General features: G+C 44.2%; 1 pseudogene across 1 annotated transcript; it reads left to right on the top strand.

Moving 5' to 3' along the window:
- Positions 1 to 14855: 14855 nt before the first annotated feature.
- Positions 14856 to 15348, top strand: LOC111522806 (annotated as a pseudogene). The gene has a single exon (XR_002725331.2). The product of XR_002725331.2 is annotated as a cytochrome b5 pseudogene (transcript).
- The last annotated feature ends 207 nt before the right edge of the window (positions 15349 to 15555 follow it).

Genomic DNA, 15555 nt, shown 5'->3' on the forward strand with positions numbered 1-15555 from the left:
AGGCCCCCCAAAATTATCTCATGTAGCCGAGTAAACATTTCTTAAAAGAAAAACAAAACAAAACAAAAAGAACTAAAGTTATATCCTGTGGGTAACAGACTTACAACGAGAAATGTTTATTTTGAAGAGGCTTTAATGAACTTCCCAAAGAAGTTATCTTGGAGGAGAATGCTGATCCTCATCAAGACCCACCTCCAGCAGCTCTCGTTGCTTCTAGATCTATAATTATTTTTAAGTTCTCTCAGCTCCCCAGGCTTGATTGTATGTGTGACCTGGGAGGCAGTATTATATACATGGAAAGAATTTCCAGATTTCTCTTATTTATGTCCATAGAAATCTAGGGAATATAAATGGGAGTGGATCTTAAACATGTTAGATCAGAGTGAAAGAAATGTCATATTTTTACCAGGTAAGTGCTAGCATTAATGCATTTTTAGCATAAGAGGCCTAACAAAAGATTCTGGGTTTGATGCATTAGCTTAGACAACTGGGAGTGGTTCTAAAAATCTGCTCCACTGGTTGACTAAAACCTAAATGCAAAGATGACCTATGTTGAATAGAATGGAGATGTCAGAGCTTTCTAGGTATATTGTAGAGGAAGGTATCTAACCATAAAGGAAATTTCTGCTTCCAACAAAGTTGGAAAAGAGGAACTGGGTTTTCCCTTCCATCTATATAACAAAAAAGTGGATAACATATGAGAAACAATTATATGAAAGACATTGGACATCAGAGAATGAAGGACCGGGACCCCTGTGAGATGGGAAACAAATGATGTAAGACTTATGATTGCCCTACTTTGCCATCTTGAAAGAATCTCCAGACTGCTGCACAGGGAAGGGGAATCAAAGTGGAGGGCAGTGAACTACCTAAGTTGAGACAATACTGAGAGTATGGGAGGTCAAGGAAGCTTGGAAGGTAGAGTTCACAGGACAGAGACATAGAAGAGAGAGAACTGCAGAAAAAAGAGAACTTTGGAGATCTGCAAAAGGTACTCTTGAGTATTTAGCTGAATATTATTCAATGCATTCATGTGAGAAAAATACTCATGGTTAGAGAAAACGTTTAGCTGTGACAGTGCTTACCATTCACAAAAGGGCAGTGATATGGTTGAAATGTAGTCTCTAGTATTGGAGATGGGGCCTGGTGGGAGGTATTTGGGTCATGGAGGTGTATCCCTCATGAATGTCTTATCCCATTCCCTTGGTGATGAGTGAGTTCTTGTGAGATCTGGTTTTGTAAGAGTTTGTGGCAGTCCCCTGTCCCCCACTCTCTCTCTTGCTCCTCCTCTGGCCACGTGAGACATCAGCTTCTCCCTTTGTCTTTCACCTTAATTGAAAGCTCCCTGAGGCTTTACCAGAAGCCAAGAAAATGCCAACACTATGCTTCTATAAATCCTGCATGAGCCAGTTAAACCTCTTTTTTATCCTTTCTTTTCAGACAGGGTCTCACTCCTGTCACTCAGGCTGGAGTGCAGTGGTGTGATCATGGCTCATTGCAGCCTCAACTTCCCAGGCTCAGGTGATTCTCCCATCTCCTGAGTAGCTGGGACTACAGGTGCATGCCATCATGCTTGGCTAATTTCTTTTGTATTTTTTGTAGATACAGGTTTTCATCATTTTGCCCAGGCTAGTTTTGAACTCCTGCACTCGAACAATTCACCCACCTCGCCCTCCCAGAGCGCTGAGATTATAGGCTGAGCCACTGCACCCAGCCTAAACCCCTTTTCTTTATAAGTGATCCACTCTCAGATATTTCTTTATGGCAATGCAAGAGCAGCCCCTAACACAGGCAGAAACTGTGCCTATTCTCACCAGCTTGACTGAAAATCTAACAATTCATGGGGGATTATGTAGCATACCAGATGATTTTGGCTCTGGAATTGGCATAATTATCTCCAGATTGAGCACTGCTCTGGCCTCACCTAAAAATGTCTTAAAATCAAGACCCCAAAAGATCACATTTTTTAGGTAGGCTGCACAAAAGCATGAAGTGCAAGAATGTTTACAGAAGTACAAAAATATTCAGCACCCAATAAGGTAAAATTCAGAAAGTCTGCTATCCAATAAAAAAATTAACAGTCATGTGCAGAGGCAGGAAAATACAGTCCACAATGAGGGGATAATCCATCACTTGAAACCTACTGAGACTGGCACAGATGTTAGAGTGAGCAGATAAGGATATTACTCAGTTATGACCATAGGTTGTATGTTCTAAAAGATAAGTAAAGGCATGGAAAGTACAAAAAAAGACCTAAATTGAACTTTTGGAAGTGAGAAGTACAACATCCAAAAATGAAAAATACACTAGAGGATCCGCACCAAGATGGCCAAATAGGAAGAGCTCCAGCCTCCAGCTCCCAGTGTGAGTGACACAGAAGTGATTTCTGCATTTCCAACTGAGGTATCATGTTCATCTCACTGGGGCATGTCCAACAGTGGGGGCAGGACAGTGGGTGCAGCCCAACGAGCAAGAGCCGAAGCATGGCAAGGCATCACCTCACCCAGGAAGTACAAGGGGGAAGGGAATTCCCTTTCCTAGCCAAGGGAAACCCTGACACACAACACCTGGAAAATAGGGTCACTCCCACCCTAGTACTGCGCTTTACCAAGGGTTTTAGCAAACAGCACACCAGGAGATTATATCCCACGTCTGGCTTGGAGAGTCCCACGCCCACGGAGCCTCCCTCATTGCTAGCACAGCAGTCTGAGATCTAACTGCAAGGCAGCAGCGAGGCTGGGGGAGGGGCGCCTGCCATTGCTGAGGCTTAAGTAGGTAAACAAAGCTGCCAGGAAGCTTGAACTGGGTGGAGCCCACCGAAGCTCAAGGAGGCAGGCCTGCCTCTGTAGACTCCACCTCTGGGGACAGAGCATAGCCAAACAAAAGGCAGCAGAAACCTCTGCAGATGTAAATGTCCCTGTCTGACAACTTTGCAGAGAGTAGTGGTTTTCCCAACATGGAGTTTGAGATCTGAGAACAGACAGATTGTCTACTCAAGTGGGTCCTGACCCCTGAGTAGCCTAACTGGGAGACATCCCCCACTAGGGACACATTGATACCTCACACCTCACACGGCCGGGAACACCTCTGAGACAAAGCTTCCAGATGAATGATCAGACATCAACATTTGCTGTTCTGCAATATTCACTCTTCTTCAGCCTCCGCTGCCAATACCCAGGCAAATAGGGTCTGGAGTGGACCTCAAGCAAACTCCAACAGACCTGCAGCTGAGGGTCCTGACTATTAGAAGGAAAAATAACAAACAGAAAGGACATCTACACCAAAACCCCATCTGTACATCACCATCACCAAAAACCAAAGGTAGATAAAACCACAAAGATGGGGAAAAAGCAGTACAGAAAAGGTGGAAATTCTAAAAATCAGAGCTCCTCTCCCCCTCCAAAGGAATGCAGCTCCTCATCAGCAACGGAACAAAGCTGGACGGAGAATGACTTTGACGAGTTGAGAGAAGAAGACTTCAGGCAATCAAACTTATCCGAGCTAAAGGAGGAATTATGAACCCAGTGCAAAGAAACTAAAAACCTTGAAAAAAGATTTGACGAATGGCTAACTAGAATAACCAATGCAGAGAAGTCCATAAACAAAGTGATAGAGATGAAACCATGACACGAGAACTACATGACAAATGCACAAGCTTCAGTAACCAATTCGATCAACTGGAAGAAGAGGTATCAGTGATTGAAGATCAAATGAATGAAATGAAGCGAGAAGACAAGTTTAGAGAAAAAAGAGTAAAAAGAAATGAACAAAGCCTCCAAGAAATATGGGACTATGTGAAAAGACCAAATCTACATCTGACTGGTGTACCTGAAAGTGATGGGGAGAATGGAACCAAGTTGGAAACCCCTCTGCAGGATATTATCCAGGAGAACTACCCCAACCTAGCAAGGCAGGCCAACATTCAAATTCAGGAAATACAGAGAATGCCACAAAGACACTCTCTGAGAAGAGCAACTCCAAGACACATAATTGTCAGATTCACCAAAGTTGAAATGAAGGAAAAAATGTTAAGGACAGCCAGAGAGAAAGGTTGGGTAACCCACAAAGGGAAGCCCGTCAGACTAACAGCAGATCTCTTGGCAGAAACTCTACAAGCCAGAAGAGAGTGGGGGCCAATATTCAACATTCTTAAAGATTCAACCCAGAATTTCATATCCAGCCAAACTAAGCTTCATAAGTGAAGGAGAAATAAAATCCTTTACAGACAAGCAAATGCTGAGAGATTTTGTCACCACCAGGCCTGCCCTACAAGAGCTCCTGAAGGAAGCACTAAATATGGAAAGGAACAACCGGTACCAGCCACTGCGAAAACATGCCAAAATGTAAAGACCATTGATGCTAGGAAGAAACTGCATCAACTAACGAGCAAAATAACCAGCTAACATCATAATGACAGGATCAAGTTCACACATAACAATATTACCCTTAAATGTAAATGGGCTAAATGCTCCAATGAAAAGACACGGACTGGCAAATTGGATAAAGAGTCAAGACCCATCAATTTGCTGTATCCAGGAGACCCATCTCACATGCAGAGACACACATAGGCTCAAAATAAAGGGATGGAGGTAGATCTACCAAGCAAATGGAAAACAAAAAAAGGCAGGGGTTGCAATCCTATTTTCTGATAAAACAGACTTTAAACCAACAAAGATCAAAAGAAACGAAGAAGGCCATTACATAATGGTAAAGGGATCAATTCAACAAGAAAAGCTAACTATCCTAAATATATATGCACCCAATACATTCATACAGATTCATAAAGCAAGTCCTTAGAGATGTACAAAGAGACTTAGACTCCCATACGATAATGATGGGAGACTTTAACACCCCACTGTCAACATTAGACAGATCAACAAGACAAAAAGTTGACAAGGATATCCAGTAATTGAACTCAACTCTGCACCAAGCTGACCTAATAGACATCTACAGAACTCTTCACCCCAAATCATCAGAATATACATTCTTCTCAGCACCACATTGCACTTATTCCAAAATTGACCACATAGTTGGAAGTTAAGCACTCCTCAGCAAATGTAAAACAACAGAAATTATAACAAACTGTCTCTCAGACCACAGTGCAATCAAACTAGAACTCAGGATTAAGAAACTCAATCAAAACTACTCAACTACATGGAAACTGAACAACCTGCTCCTGAATGACTACTGGGTACATAACGAAATGAAGGCAGAAATAAAGATGTCCTTTGAAACCAATGAGAACAAAGATGCAATATACCAGAATCACTGGGACACATTTAAAGCAGTGTGTAGAGGGAAATTTATAGCACGAAATGCCCACAAGAGAAAGCAGGAAAGATCTAAAATTGACACCTTAACATCACAATTAAAAGAACTAGAGAATCAAGAGCAAACACATTCAAAAGCTAGCAGAAGGCAAGAAATCACTAAGATCAGAGCAGAACTGAAGGAGATAGAGACACAAAAAACCCTTCAAAAAAATCAATGAATCCAGGAGCTGGTTTTTTGAAAAGATCAACAAAATTGATAGACTGCTAGCAAGACTAATGAAGAAGGAAAGAGAGAAGAATCAAATAGATGCAATAAAAAATGATAAAGGGGATATCACCACCGACCCCACAGAAATAGAAACTACCATCAGAGAATACTAGAAACACCCATATGCAAATAAACTAGGAAACCTAGAAGAAATGGATAAATTCCTGGACACATACACCCTCCCAAGACTAAACCAGGAAGTTGAATCCCTGAATAGACCAATAACAGGCTCTGAAATTGAGGCAATAATTAATAGCCTACCAACCAAAAAAAGTCCAGGACCAGACGGATTCATAGCTGAATTCTACCAGAGGTACAAGGAGGAGCTGGTACCATTCCTTCTGAAATTATTCCAATCAATAGAAAAAGAGGGAATCCTCCCTAACACATTTTATGAGGCCAACATCATCCTGATATCAAAGCCTGGCAGAGACACAAGAAAAAAGCACAATTTCAGGCCAATATCCCTGATGAACATTGATGCAAAAATCCTCAATAAAATACTGGCAAACTGAATCCAGCAGCACATCAAAAAGCTTATCCACCATGATCAAGTGGGCTTCATCCCTGGGATGCAAGGCTGGTTCAACATACGCAAATCAATAAACGTAATCCAGCATATAAACAGAACCAAAGACAAAAACCACATGATTATCTCAATAGATGCAGAAAAGGCCTTTGACAAAATTTAGCCTTTCATGCTAAAAACTCTCAATAAATTCGATATTGATGGAACATATCTCAAAATAATAAGAGCTATTTATGACAAACCCACAGCCAATATCATACTGAATGGGCAAAAACTGGAAGCATTCCCCTTGAAAACTGGCACAAGACAGGGATGCCCTCTCTCACCATTCCTATTCAACATAGTGTTAGAAGTTCTGGCCAGGGCAATCAGGCATGAGAAAGACATAAAGGGTATTCAGTTAGGAAAAGAGTAAGTCAAATTGTCCCTGTTTGCAGACGACATGATTGTATATTTAGAAAACCCCATCGTCTCAGCCCAAAATCTCCTTAAGCTGATAAGCAACTTCAGCAAAGTCTCAGGATACAAAATCAATGTGCAAAAGTCACTAACATTCTTATACACTAATAACAGACAAACAGAGAGCCAAATCATGAGTGAACTCCCATTCACAATTGCTTCAAAGAGAATAAAATACCTAGGAATCCAACTTACAAGGGATGTGATGGACCTCTTCAAGGAGAACTACAAACCACAATTCAATGAAATAAAAGAGGACATAAACAAATGGAAGAACATTCCATGCTCATGGATAAGAAGAATCAATATCATGAAAATGGCCATACTGCCCAAGGAAATTTACAGGTTCAATGCCATCCCCATTAAGCTACCAATGACTTTCTTCACAGAATTGGAAAAAACTACTTTAAAGTTCACATGGAACCAAAAAAGAGCCTGCATTGCCAAGACAGTCCTAAGCCAAAAGAACAAAGCTGGAGGAATCATGCTACCTGACTTCAAACTATACTGCAAGACTACAGTAACCAAAACAGCATGGTACTGGTACCAAAACAGAGATATAGACCAATGGAACAGAATAGAGCCCTCAGAAATAATACCACACATCTACAACCATCTGATCTCTGACAAACCTGACAAAAACAAGAAATGGGGAAAGGATTCCCTATTTAATAAATGGTGCTAGGAAAACTAGCTAGCCATAAGCAGAAAGCTGAAACTGGATCCTTTCCTTACACCTTATACAAAAATTAATTCAAGATGGATTAGAGACTTAAATGTTAGACCTAATACCATAAAAATCCTAGAAGAAAACCTAGGTAATACCATTCAGGACATAGGCATGGGCAAGGACTTCATGTCTAAAACACCAAACGCAACGGCAACAAAAGCCAAAATTGACAAATGGGATATAATTAAACTAAAGAGCTTTTGCACAGCAAAAGAAACTACCATCAGAGTGGACAGGCAACCTACAGAATGGGAGAAAATTTTTGCAATCTACTCATCTGACAAAGGGCTAATATCCAGAACCTACAAAGAGCTCACATAAATTTATAAGAAAAAAACAAACAACCCCATCAAAAAGTGGGCAAAGGATATGAACAGACACTTCTCAAAAGAAGACATTTATGCAGCCAACAGACACATGAAAAAATGCTGATCATCACTGGCCATCAGAGAAATGCAAATCAAAACCACAATGAGATACCATCTCACACCAGTTAGAATCGCTATCATTAAAAAGTCAGGAAACAACAGGTGCTGGAGAGGATGTGGAGAAATGTGAACACTTTTACACTGTTGGTGGGACCGTAAACTAGTTCAACTATTGCGGAAGACAGTATGGCGATTCCTCAAGGATCTAGAACTAGAAATACCATTTGACCCAGCCATCCCATTACTGGGTATATACCCAAAGGATTATAAATCATGCTGCTATAAAACACATGTACACGTTATGTTTATTGCAGCACTATTCACAATAGCAAAGACTTGGAACCAACCCAAATGTCCATCAATGATAGACTGGATTAAGAAAGTGTGACACATGTATATCATGGAATACTGTGCAGTCATAAAAAAGGATGAGTTAATGTCCTTTGTAGGGACATGGATGAAGCTGGAAACCATCATTCTCAGCAAACTATCGCAAGGACAAAAAACCAAACACCACATGTTCTCACTCATCGGTGGGAATTGAACAATGAGAACACTTGGACACAGGAAGAGTAACATCACACACCGGGGTCTGTCGTGGGGTCAGGGCATGGGGGAGGGATAGCATTAGGAGATATACCTAATGTAAATGATGAGTTAATGGGTGCAGCACACCAACACGGCACATGTATACATATGTAACAAACCTGCACGTTGTGCACATGTATCTTAGAACTTAAAGTATAATAAAAAAAGAAAAAAAAGAAAAATACACTAGATACGATTAACAGATTAGACATTTCATGAAAAAAGATGAGCAAACATGAAGACATAGTAATAAAAACTATCCAAAATGAAACATAGAAAGATGAGAAAAAAAGACAGAGCATCAGTGAGTTGTGGGATAATTTCAAGTGGTCTAATATATATATGGAATTGGAGTCCTCAAAGATAAGGAGAGAAAAGGGAAGACAGAAAAAAATAATTAAAGAAATAATGGCTAAATATTTTACCAATTTGTTGTAAATCATAACACAGACCAAAGAAGCTCAACAAATTACAAGCACAAGAAATATGAAAAAAAAATTCATCAAGTCGCATTTTAATCCAGTTACTCAAAACCAAATTAAAAAATTGTAAAAGTAATCAGAAATACTTATGTATAGAGGAAAAATGATATGAGAGCACATTTATTGTCAGAGACAATATGTATTCATCTGTTTCCACACTGCTATGAAGAAATATCTGAGACTGGGTAATTTATAAAGAAAAGAGCCTTAATTGATTCACAGTTCCACATAGCTGGGGAGACCTCAGGAAACTTACAATCATGGCAAAAGGCAAAGGAGAAGCAGGCACCTTTGTCAGATCCCGGGGTCTGGATCTAGCCCATGCTGAAGTACAAGGGAAGTGGGTGGATGGGCAGAAAGAACACTCAGGGGGCCTTGGGCAGGTGAATATGGTTTTATTCAGCAGCAGCTCTCATTAACAACTTTCCCACACTAGCTCTTTACACTGTCTTCCCTGTCTCAGCTGTTTGAGCTAGCGGCTTCCACATACAGCTGCACAGCTGGCTCTCCCCTGCCTTCGGGGTCAGCAGCTTAACTCTTTCTGTCTCTGGACACAAGCCAGTCGAGTTGTGTCCTTGCTCCCTCCTGTTTGTCTGCAAGACAGATAGCTCTGACTCTCTCTTTCTCTGGGCACAAGTGCACCTGCCATGTTGAACCAAGCCAAGCCCACAAGCCCCTGTATAGCATTAGCAGGGCAATTATACCTTTTACAGGCAATAGTGGCTCACAGTAAAGTATGAACTTACACAAACAGGTTATATAACAAGTGGAAGTTTGCGCCTGCACGCCAAACTTGCGATTCATGCAGGCCTGGATATCCACCTTGGTCTTTTCTTTGACCAAAGTACATCCATGTACATTACACTCCATCGTCTAGGCCGAGGGAGACATAGGCCTTGGACACACAGGTTTGATACACAGGCTTGGCACACAAGCCTGATATACAAACTTTGGACATGCAAACCCAATACATACACATAGGCTTGACACATAAGCCTGACCCATAAGCATTGGGCACACAGGCCCGATTTATACACACAGGCTTGACACATACATAAGCTTTGATAAACTGCCAAGCTGTTGGCACAGATTACCATAAGTGTTACCTTCTTGGTGACTGCCATTTACATTGCCGTGAGTTTAGCTCATTAGCTATTTTGCCTACACTGGTTTTAAACCATATGGTGTCAGTACTAGGCTGGACTGCAACAACAGTCCAGGCAGCAGTATCACCTTTGCTAGACCCATCTGTATACCATGCCCTATTAGGAATGGGGGGACGCTCTTCCTAATGGTGAAAGCATAGGATCTAGGGATGCCTTAGGCCCCATAGCCTTATTTTGCACTAGGACTACAGGTCCCAAGACTTTTTGCAACTTTGCTGCCAAGGGACTTGTACTTGGCATACTTTGCTGCTCCAAGTAGGCGCCCCACTTCGCTAAAGTGAATGTCTGTGCCTTCCCTGTCTGGCGGGTTGTTCCCCATGATCACACCCCTCCTGCTACTAGGTAAGTCATCCATATGACGACTGTAACCCATCCTGCCACACTTTTATGAGCCTAAAGGGCAGCATATATACTTACTGTTTTCCCAGTTCAGGGAGTGGTTACCCATGAACACACCCATCCTGCTATTATTTACTGCTTCTCTACCAAGAAACACTGGAGCTCATCTCCCTTCCATAGTTGGGACCAAAAACCTATTGGCATGCTCAGGCACTCCATGTGCTGCTAAGCCCTAACTGAAACTTATCTGTGGTGACATGCACATCTAGCTTAAATGCGCACCTCTAGTCGACTACCCACAGGGCTTGTGCCTGCTAAATAACCTATGTGCCAGAAAGACTGTCTCAGTCACATCATCCAATCCCAAGCAAGAGGGGTGTTGCTGCTTCTAAATCTGCAATCGAATCAGAGGTTAGCATAACATAATTAATAAGACCGTGATATATGGTGGGACTATGCATATAGCCCTGCAGCAACACTGTGGAGGTCCATCATTGCCTTCTTATGAAGACAAGCTGTTCCTGGCTCTCTGGAGCAATGTTTATTGAGAGGAATGCGTTGCTCAAGTCCACCACACAGTGGTACTGTGCCTGTTCTGTTGTCAAGCAGTTCATCAAATTTGTGATGGAGGGTACAGCTGCATGCAGTGGGGGTGTTACTTTACTCAGTTTCCAATAATCCACTGTCATCTGCCAAGTCCCATCAGGCTTTCTTACTGGCCATACCGGGGAATTGTAGGAGCTATGGGTACCACACACTATTTGCACCTCTTCTAATTTCTTGTACCTCTTCTAACTTCTAAATAGTCTCAGTTATATCGGCATGCCTCCCTGGCAAAAGGTATTGACTAGTGGAGGTAACCCATTGGGGTTGTGGCAGAACTTGGGGCTGATGATGTGTATGTCCCCGCAGTACCAGCTTTACTACATGAACTGGGAGTCTGAATTCTCTGGCCATGGTATGTAAGTCCAAATCATGCAAAATTTTCACCCCCAGAATATATTCAGGTATGGGAGAGACATACTCAGTGTACAGGCCGGGGGGCGCCAAGAGGCCAATGCCAAGATGCAGGAATGCAGGTTTTACTTTCACCGACTGGCCCCATAACCCTCAGTGAAAGCAGCTTTGGCCGGAAACGTATCCGGGTTCCCATAAACAAGACTGCAGTGTGCACCAGTATCTACCAGTGTTAGGACCCCCTGTACATTAGTGGGGGACCAGTGGATTACCAGCTCCACATATAGACTCCAGTCATCAGGCCCCCGCTGGGGCCCGGCACCTCGGCCAGTTCCCTAATCAAACAGGAAAGGCCCTGTATCTCCGCCTGTCTGCAAATAGTCCTTGAGTTGCAGTGTCCAGGCGGAGTAAGTTGAACAACATTGTTTTGCCCCATCTTGAGCATTCTCTGAAATTGTTGCTCCGGGGACAATTGCTTCCACAGAGCCAACAACGTTCTATTGGGTCGCCTGTCAGTTTTCTCCCAAGCAACCCCAGCTGCAATTAAATCAATCCACCTCTTCATGCAAACCACCCACTGGGGCCCCTTTTTATCTCGTGGGGTGGCTACCTGTGGGGGGCAGGTCACCTCTCCTTCTTTACCACGCGGACTTTTCTGGTTCCCCCTGCGGGCCTTGTGCCTCCCCAAGGGCTCCTACAGCAGTAGTCATTGCATGTATGCAGCGCCCCACGTATGGAGTGAGAATGGCAGCTAGAGAGCCAAAAGCACTGGGGGGCGCTGAGTCCAGCACAAGAACCCTCATGTAGGAGGTAAAGCGTTCATTATTTGGCCCCTGGGTATTCAGATCAAACACAGCCTGCCGCATCTCCCAGAGTATCTGCACCAAATCAGTACATGATTGCCGTTTACTCAGTTTTTGTTATCTCTCTGGCATTATTTTTAGCAGTCTGTATGGCTGTCATTAACCACTCAATTAATGTGTGGTCACCTTGCCCTTGTGACAACCATTGGCACAGGTGTAGCCGCTGATGAAGGGAGGGGTGAATTGTGACAGAAGCCAGATTCTCCTTGCTGGAGGAGGCGCAAGAAATGCTTTCAGCTCCTTGGGTCGCTGCCGGCACTGTTTACCTAACTCCCATAACTCAGTAGGGCTATAAGCACAATAAGAGGTATGTTCAGGCGGGGCATGGTAGCTCACGCCTGTAATCCCAGCACTTTGGGAGGCTAAGGCAGGCAGATCACCAGAAGTAAGGAGTTCAAGACCAGCCTGGCCAACGTGGTGAAACCCTGTCTATATAAAAACACAAAAATTAGCCGGGTGTGGTGGCAGGTGCCTGTAATCCCAGCTCCTCCGGAGGCTGGAGCAGGAGAATCGCTTGAATCCAGGAGGCGGAGGTTGCCATGAGCCAATATTGCGCCACTGCACCCCAGTCTGGGAGACAAGAGCAAAACTCTGTCTCAAAAAAAAAAAAAAAAAAAAAAAGGCGGGGGGTGTGTTCCACCACTTTGCTGGGACGGGCGGGGGGTGGGGGGTCGTCCCTGGGTTCTCCACTGGGGTCCCATCGGCTGCTTATGTTCTACCTTCGGGTGGATTACAGGGTGAGCCCGCAGTGGTGGAGGAGCCTTCTCCCTTTCAGCATCAGAGGAGCGGGAGTCTCTGGCCAGGAGGACAGGCTCAAGGTTGAGCTGACAGCTGTTTCCAGCTCCTGCTTCAGGCTGTTTATCTGAGCCTCCAAGTGCCCTGTTTGCACCTGAAGGTCCCCCACCCCTAGGTCTTGCTCCAAGCTGTGCAACTGGGGCCCCAGGCGTGGGCTTGTGCCAGGAGGCCCCTTATCTGTGGGACTGAGCATGTACTTCCCTCAGTGCAGTCAGAAAGGCCCATCGGACTCTGCCATCGAAGGTGTGTTCCTTCTTGGTTCTATATGCTTCCAGCTGCTTTAGCGCTTTCTTCACACTCGAGGAAGACCTATCCACTGCCTCCTTCATTTCTACTGGAGCTTATCCAAGCAGCACATCCACCACCGGGTACCACAGCCCATGCTGCTGCCACATAGCCAACCCAGGAGTCCTCAGGGGCCGAACATCCACTCACCTCATCCTGCTGAAGTCGCCAAATGTCAGGTCCACGACTACGCCAACTGTCACGCTGGGGGTGCTGTAGGGAGGTGAATATAGTTTTATTCAGCAATAGCTCTCATGAACAGCTTTCTCACAGTAGCTCTTTACACTGTCCAAGCTGCCTCTGCTGCTTGAGCTTTTGGCTCCCACATACAGCTGTGCTCTCCCCTGCCTTTAGGGTCAGCAACTTAACTCTTTCCGTCTCTGGGCACTAGTGGGCCAATCTGTGTCCTGGCTCCCTCCTGTCCATCTCAAGACAGACAGCTCTGACTCTCTCTTTATCTGGGTGCAAGCGTGCCCATCATGTCAAGCCATGTTATGCCGAGCCAAGCCCTAAGAGCCCCTGTACACCATTAGCAGGCAATTATACCTTTTACAGACAATAGTGGCTCAGAGCCAAGTATGAACTTACACAAACAGGTTATATAACAAGTGGAGGTGTGCGCCTGAGCACCAAACTCACTGAGTCATGCAGGCTTGGATATCCACCTTGGCCTATTCATCGACCAAAGCACATTCATATACCTACAACCTTCTTCACAGGGCAGCAGAACAGAGTGAGTACAAGCAGGGGAAATGTCAGATGCTTGTAAAACCATCAGATCTCCTAAGACTCACTATCATGAGAACAGCATGGGAGAAACCGCCCCCATGATCCAATTACTTCCACCTGGTCCCACCCTTAACACAAGTGGATTATGGGGATTACAATTCAAGATGAAAGTTTGGGTGGGGACACAACCAAACCGTATCACATATTCAAAAACTGAACTAACCACCAGCAGATTTACCTCACAAGATAATATTAATAGTAGTTAAAGAAAGTTTTTTAAGAAAGAAGGAAAATACCAGATGGAAATATTGACCTATCTAAAGGAATGAAAAGCACCAGAAATGGTAACTATGTAAACATATAAGGCTTTTTTTCTTATTATTCAAACACTAAGGGATATTGGAATTCTGAAATGAAATATGTTCAAGCTATGCACCTGCCACCTAATTTTGCCTCATGGAATCCAAAGGCTACAACCTTCCCAAGAGTTTGAGGAAGACATTGAGAGGAATTCCAGCATTCTTTAAGTCCCCTGTACTAGATTTCCTTTGCAGGCCAGAAATTACAGTGGGAAATTACAGTGGGAAATGAAAGGCCTCTTTGGCTGGGTGAAGTGGTTCACACCTGTAATCTCAGCACTTTGGGAGGCCGAGGTGGACTGATTGCTTGAGCCCAGGAGTTCCAGACTGGCCTGGGCAACATGCCAAAACCTGTCTCTACAAAAAGTACAAAAAGAAAAAAGAAAAAAGTCAGTCATAGTGGCACTCACCTGCGGTCCCAGCTACTCACGGGTCTGACGCAGGAGAATCACCTGAAGGTCTAGGCTACAGTGAGCCATGATCATGCCTCTGCACTCCAGCCTGAGTGAAAGCACAAGATCCTGTCTCAAAAAAAAAAAAAAAAAGAAGACCCAGCCCCAGGTGCTGTGCCCGGCACCGGGAATGTCCTGGGTAGAGCTGGCGGAGTGGCGTGCTCTCCTCCACCCGTCGTGGCTGTGTGTGCTGGGCATGGCTCGCAGCAAACCGAGATGGCCGAGCAGTCGGAGGAGGCTGTGAAGTACTACACCCTAGAGGAGATTCAGAAGGACAACCACAGCAAGAGCACCTGGCTGATCCTGCACCACAAGGTGTACGATTTGACTAAATTTCTGGAAGAGCATCCTGGTGGGGAAGAAGTCTTAAGGGAACAAGCTGGAGGTGACGTTACTGAGACTTTTGAGGATGTCGGGCACCCTTCAGATGCCAGGGAAATGTCCAAAACATACCTCATTGGGGAGCTCCATCCAGATGACAGACCAAAGTTAAACAAGCCTCCGGAAACTCTTATCACTACTGTTGATTCTAGTTCCAGTTGGTGGACCAACTGGGTGATCCCTGCCATCTCTGCAGTGGCTGTCACCTTCATGTATCGCCTATACATGGCAGAAGACTGAACACCTCCTCAGAAGCCAGCACAGGGAAGGGAAGGGGAAGGGAGGGGAAGGGAGGGGAAGGAAGGGGAAGGGAGGGGAAAGAAAGGGAAGGGAGGGGAGGGCCTCTTTGAATCCCGTGGAGATAATTTGATCCTGAAGGGATAAAGGCCAAGTGGTAGCACTTACTCAACAGACCAGATGGAGGAGGTTATTGTAATTAACACCCAGGCAAAAGGGCAGTACTCAGAGTGGT

The sequence above is a fragment of the Piliocolobus tephrosceles genome, chromosome 1 (genome assembly GCF_002776525.5).
Source record: "Piliocolobus tephrosceles isolate RC106 chromosome 1, ASM277652v3, whole genome shotgun sequence".
Lineage (NCBI taxonomy): Eukaryota > Metazoa > Chordata > Mammalia > Primates > Cercopithecidae > Piliocolobus > Piliocolobus tephrosceles.